Genomic DNA, 6,649 nt, shown 5'->3' on the forward strand with positions numbered 1-6,649 from the left:
TCTAAAGTTGTCACCAACATGTGGGAAACCAGTTTATCTAACTAATAATGATAGCTACCATTTTCTGAGCTCTTACTGTGTACTCCTCTTGCCACAGCAAATGCATTGACAAGGGAGTCTGCTGGCCAAAGCCTGACTCTCATCTCCAGATGATCCAACACAGGTGCTGTGTGTGACCCGGGACAAAGCACTTAATGTCACCGAGGTTTGGAAAGTGGGTGAGAACATTCTAGATATAAGGCCTAGCTAGAGTGAAGGACTCCAAAGCAGGGTGCTCTTAATTCTAGATGTCCCAGATGCGTGGGACAGAGTCATCTAGTCATCTTCCAGGATTTAATCCTGGACTACTGGAAACAACTAGAAGTGAGAAAAGCATCTGTGCTTTGCAGTGACCATTGTCCTGTCAGACAATCAATAAATGCTATCTTTCCTCTTTCAGGTTTTTCAGGGAAATCAAGACTCCTTCACACCTGTGGTGAACTCTCTAGACTCACCATTACTGACTCGCTACCTTCGAATTCATCCCCAGAGTTGGGTGCACCAGATTGCCCTGAGGATGGAGGTTCTGGGCTGCGAGGCACAGGAGCTCTACTGAGAGTGGCCACTGCAGCACCTGTCAGTGCCTGCACCCCTCCCTCCTCAGCTCCAGGGCAGTGTCCCTTCCTGGCTTGCCTTCTACCTTTGTGCTGACCTTCGGTTTACTTCCTGCCCCACATTGTCCATGGCCCCATTATTTTGCTATGTATTTAAACTATACAGTCCTAGCAGACACTGCCTTGAAGCCTCCCGAATTAACTATCATTAATCCTGCATTTATTTGGTGGGGGGCCAGGAGGGTGCATCCAATTTAACTTAACTCTTACCTATTTTCTGCAGCTGCTCCCAGATTATTCCTTCCTTCCAATGTAACCAGGCAAAAAGTGGTTTTTGCTTCCTTACACATAGACATAATTATGTTATTTGGTCATGAGGGGCACATTCTTATCTCCAAAACTAGCATTCTTAAACTGAGAATTAGAGATGGGGTTCAAGAATCCCTAAGTTTCCTGAAATTATATAGGGCATTCTGTATAAATGCAAATGTGCATTTTTCTGATGAGTGTCCATAGATTTAATCTCAGAAAGATGTAGACATAAAACCATTTGGTCTTAACTCTGACCAATAAAAAATAAGTCAGGAGGATGGAATTGTTGAAAGCTTTGAAACAAAATAACTATGTCATCTTGAAATTTGTGATGGCCAAGAAAGAAAATGATGATAATAGGCTTCTAAGGACATATATTTCATATTTCTGTAGAAATATGAGGAAAATCCATGGTTATCTGGGATAGGAAATACAAACTTTGTATTTTGTATTTGGCCTACTTTGTAATAAAGGAAGATGGATTTTGTAAATCTTTGAGGTAGTGCCACATGAAGTCCTAAAGATCTAGCAAATTCTTTGAAAATCATAAATTTCCATAATGAATCCTGGGGGGACAGGAAGAAACAGAACAGATAGCAAACAGTTCAAAACTTTGTTGACATCTGCTGTACTAAGAGGCACATGCCCTGAGATAGGAGTTCAACAGACTCTGCAGATAAAACAGGATGCAGTAAAGAAGCTGGCCAAACCTGCCAAAACCAAGATGGCAACAAAAGCTGCCTCAGGTGGTCCTCACTGCTCGTTATACACTAATCATAACGCATTAGCATGCTAAAACACATTACCACCAGCACCACGACAGTTTACAAATGCCATGGCAACATCCAGAAGTTACTGTACATAGACTGAAAGGAAGAGGAACCCTCAGTTCCAGGAATTCCACACCCCATTCCTGGAAAACTCATAAATAATCCACCCCTTATATAGCAGGTGATCAAGAAATAATCATAAAAATAGCCAACCAGCCTATGGAGTAGCCACCCTTTCATCCTTTTATGTGTTAATAATTTGCTCTCACTTAAGTCTGTCAGCTCGCTCTTGAATTCCTTCCTGTGCAAAGCCAAGAACCTATGTGACTTCTCAAGTTGAACCCCAGCTTTGAGGTTCGCCCTGTGACACAACACAACAACAGCATAGTCTGCCCCTATGAGTGCTTACTGTGCTATAATAATGCACTCAGTTTACTCTCTCCCTTTACTAATTTCCTGCTGCTAAAATAACACAACAAAATGTAATGGGAAATTTTATACCATGACTGAAAACTAGAGTCCCACGCACATAGTTGAAGTATCAAGGAGGTCAGAAGAAAACTGCCATGTCACCACACAATAGGATTCCCCATCTTGCCCTCCACCCCAATAAGATTGCGAACCGTTTACTGCTCCTTCCATCTGCCTGACCCCTTCACTAAGACTACACAGAATCTCCTGATTTAGTAAAGGGGACTGGAGGCAAGGATAAGTTACAGCAGTTGGAGGAGATTGCAACCCAGGGCAATTTGAAAATAGGAGATCCTAATATGAAAGAAAAATGGATCCCAATCTGAGAAAAGGCAAAAGAATGGCTACTTATTTTCTATGCTTGAGTATTTTCTAATAATCCTGCTTGACCCTGAGCTGACCGCTTTGGAAACTATAACGTAGCTGTCACAGTATAGTCACAATCCACAAATGATAAAGGTGAAAATGGTTTATAGCCCTGTGAAGTTCTTAACATTTAGAGGCTAACTTACAGAAATGAATAAGTTGTTTTGTTTTATAGCCCAGTAGAAGAGTTAACCCCAAAGGTGATATGGTTTTATTTCCTGTTATGTTTAACTTGGCAATCTTGTTTTGGCATTCTTTTCCCATTGACTATATACATCTCTATTTCTCAAATGCTCATGGAACTAGTTATTTTATTTTCCTGCTGTTTTCTTCAGTAATGAGTTAAATAAAACATTGACACATACAAACAAATGCCTTTGAGAATTGTGTTTTTACACTGGAAATGAAAGTGTGAGCACTGGTCATTGTAAAACAAATAGGGGCACTGAATAGCAAGATGGACACTCTAGAAAACCAAATTAGTGAGTTAGAAAACCAGATTAAATTGAACTCAGAGTAAAAATGATATAATTCATGAGAGGCTGAATAAAATAAATCAGAAATGGAATCTCAATCCAGGAGAACAGCTTATATGGAGAGAGAAAGAGAGAGAAATGGGAGTTTCTGTTCAATGGGCATAAAGTTTCAGTTATGCTGCTGGGCACGGTGGCTCACACCTGTAATCCCAGCACTTTGGGAGGCCAAGGCAGGCGGATCACCTGAGGTCAGGAGTTCGAGACCAGCCTAGCCAACATGGCAAAATCCCGTCTCTACTAAAAATATAAAAATTAGCTGGGCATGGTGGCACACGCCTGTAGTCCCAGCTACTTGGGAGGTTGAGGCACAAGAATTGCTTGAACCCGGGAGGCGGGTGGAGGTTGCAGTGAGCCGAGATCATGCCATTGCATTCCATCAGCCTGGGCAACAGAGTGAGACTCCATCTCAAAAAAAAAAAATAAGTTTCAGTTATGCAAGATGAATTAAGTTCTACAGATCTAATGTACAACATTGTGCATATAGCTAACGATACCATACTGGGCACTTAAAAATTTGTCAAGAGAGCAGATACCATGTTGTGTTCTTACTACAATTTTACCACATTGTAAACACAATGTGCAAATAGAATAGCAAAGAATGTACACAATGCCCATGAGCATAACATTCTAGTGGACCCACAATGCATTGGAGTTCAGTGAGACTCAAAGGGAGAAGAATGTTAACAAAGTCAGTGGGGAGGGGAAAATGAGTGTGATGAAATAGGCGGTCTCATTAAACTTCCCTTACAAAACACAAGATCAAAGATAAAATTATTAAGAATTTCAAGACAGTGACATCAGAGCAAACAAAACATAGGGCCCCTCAGGGTGTGGGGCCCTGTGGACCGGCATAGATCAAACTCCCATGAAGCCAATCCTGAGTCCCAGGCAAGCTGGGACTTTTGGTCATCCTAGCAATAGTCATGTGAGTGCACTATCTTGGAAGTAGATCCTCCATTTTCTTTCAGTGTTTTGGGTCACAACCTAGATACCTTTATCAGTGCCTCGGAATGTTCAAGGTCCCAATTTTCATTCAGGCCTGCTGGCTGGGTCACAGAATGGTCAAGCCACTCCGTGATTTTCTATCATGACAGAGCAAGAAACTGGGGGAGACTGGAGGACTCTACAAAACTTTCATTTTATGTATTTCCTGGTAGCCCTGTTTTCTGATAGACCCCTAACTGAGATACCATTTTTGCCAGTTCTTCTATGGATAACTATTATTTTTTAAATTTTTAAAATATTTTATATTTTGTAGAGACAGGCTCCTGCTATGTTGCCTAGACTTGATTTGCATTTTTTTAAATTTTAAGTTCTGGGATACACGTGCAGAACATGCAGGTTTGTTACATAGGTATACATATGCCATGATGGTTGGGTGCACCCATCAACCCGTCATCTAGGTTGTAAGCCCCACATGTCACCCAGGCTGGAGTGCAGTGGCATGATCATAGCTCACTGCAGCCTCAATCTCCCAGGCTCAAGGCAGGCTACTGCCTCAGCCTCCAGAGTAACTGGGACTACAGGCATGCACCACCACACCTGGCTAATTTTTAAATGTCTTGTAGAGACAGGATCTTGCTATGTTGCTCAGGGTGGTCTCAAACTCCTGAGCTCAAGCTATCCTTCTGCCTCAGCCTCCCAAAGTGCTGGGATGACAGGCGTCAGCCAGAACTATTTTTTTAAAAATTAGTTTGTAAGAGTTCTTTGTACATTAACAATCTTAATTGAATGTCTGTCATATATGCTGTGAAATTACTTAATTTGTCATTAATCTTTTATCTTTTTTAAACAATGTTTTGCTATATGAAAGCTTTACATTTTTATGTTATAAATTTATCAGTATTTTCATTTATGGCTTTGGGTTTTATGACATGCTTAGAGTAGCTTATTCTGCACCAAGATTATAAAATATCCACTCATAGAATTTTCTATCATAAAAGTATGACAGAAAATGTCATATTTTATATATGATTTTATTTTGTTTAGTCCTTGATCCATCTAGAATTTCTATTTTGCATAGCATGGCAAAGGGCTCACACCCAACATCATATTAAATAATGTCTTTTTCCCCAATATGGAATGCCATATTTACCATCTATTGAAGTTCTATATATATTTTATTATAAGGCATAGTTAGATACCATGTGGTGAATAAAATATCTTAGAATTCTTCAAGCCTAAGAGGATACAACTACTGTAAGGATGGGCTTTGGTATAACACAGATGTTTATACATAGACAGAAATTGATGTCTGTGTGCTTAGCTGTCAAATAAGGAGACTGGGGTAGGGTTAAATGTAATCGATGATATCATAAGGAGTCGTGGAATTCTATTTGGAACTTCAGAGACCTAAGGAGAAGACTGACCAGCTTCTTCTGAAGACTTCTGCCCTCTAAAGACTAAGGCCTAATTCCACTGGTTTCTTTGAATTCCGTGGTGCTAAGTCGATTTTCAGGTAAGTGGTTTCCCACTGGATGTGGGTCTCTTTAAGCCCTAGTAAGCAGTAGGTGAGTGTATCAGTTATAAATGTCTTAAGTAATAGGAGGCCCAAATTATAATGGCTCAAATAAGAGTATATTTTTCTCATACCATGCAGTCCAGAGGTGAGGAGCTACAGGTGTTAGTTTAGTGGCTTGAAATTGTCAGAGCAACTTCAGGCAACATTTCTTAAACAACATTCAAGGCAGCACCATCTCTTTTATCAAGAGAGCAAAAAGCCTTCCCAAAAGCTACCCATCAGATTGCCCATATGTTTCATTATCTAGAGCTATGTCACATAGCCAAGCCCAACTTCAAGGATGGCTGAGAACGGGAGGATTCAGCTTTTTCAGCTTATCTAGTTGGATGTAGTAAATGAAAAACGGGTGGGAACAATATCCGCCAAAAGTCACCATTCATTCAAAAAATATTTATTGAGCACCTGGATACCCTATGTGCTAGGTACTGTTTAGCAGTGAACAAAACAGACAAAAATCCCTGCACTCATACAGTTTACATTATATTCAGGAGATACATATAATAAAGTAAAGTAAAATATATTCTACTAGGTTCTAATGAGGTTTTGGAGAAAAATCAAGCAGGTAAGACAATTAGGAAGTTTGTAGGAGGGTGGTACAATTTTAACAATGGGATCTAAGGAAAATCCTCATTGAGAAGGTGATATTTGAGTAACCGAAGGAGGTGAGGGAATAAATTCTGAGAATACCTGGGGGAAAGGCATACCCTGGAAAGGGAAAAGCAAGTGAAAAACCCCCAAGGTAGGAACCTGCCTAGCTTGTTCAAAATGAAATGAGGCTAAGTTGGAGTGATGATCAAGAGGAGACTGGTAGGGTATGTGGTCAGCAGTAACTAGGACATAATCTGACCTACAAATTACCAAGATCTCTTTGACCACTCACTGGAGAAGAGGCTTAAGGGAGGCAAGGATGGAAGCAGAAAGACAGAGATGATGGTGGGTAGCAGTGGAGGTGGTGTGAAGTGGCAGGATTCTGGATACGTTTTGTGAGTAAAGGTGACTAGACTTTTCTGATGGATAAAGTGTATGAAAGAAAAGAAGAGCCATTATATGTAAATCTAAACAAGCATTTACTTTTAAAGC

The 6,649-nt window shown here is 40.4% G+C and overlaps 1 protein-coding gene across 1 annotated transcript in view; it reads left to right on the forward strand.

The window, feature by feature from the left end:
• Nucleotides 1-5,392: 5,392 nt before the first annotated feature.
• SMIM9 (small integral membrane protein 9) overlaps nucleotides 5,393-6,649 on the forward strand; it is a 9,411-nt gene continuing 8,154 nt past the window's right edge. Inside the window, exon 1 of the mRNA XM_017864378.1 lies at nucleotides 5,393-5,506. The gene's annotated coding sequence lies outside the window, so the exon portion shown is untranslated. The remainder of the gene's footprint in view (nucleotides 5,507-6,649) is intronic.

This window comes from Rhinopithecus bieti, unplaced genomic scaffold (genome assembly GCF_001698545.2).
Source record: "Rhinopithecus bieti isolate Rb0 unplaced genomic scaffold, ASM169854v2 scaffold_76809, whole genome shotgun sequence".
NCBI lineage: Eukaryota > Metazoa > Chordata > Mammalia > Primates > Cercopithecidae > Rhinopithecus > Rhinopithecus bieti.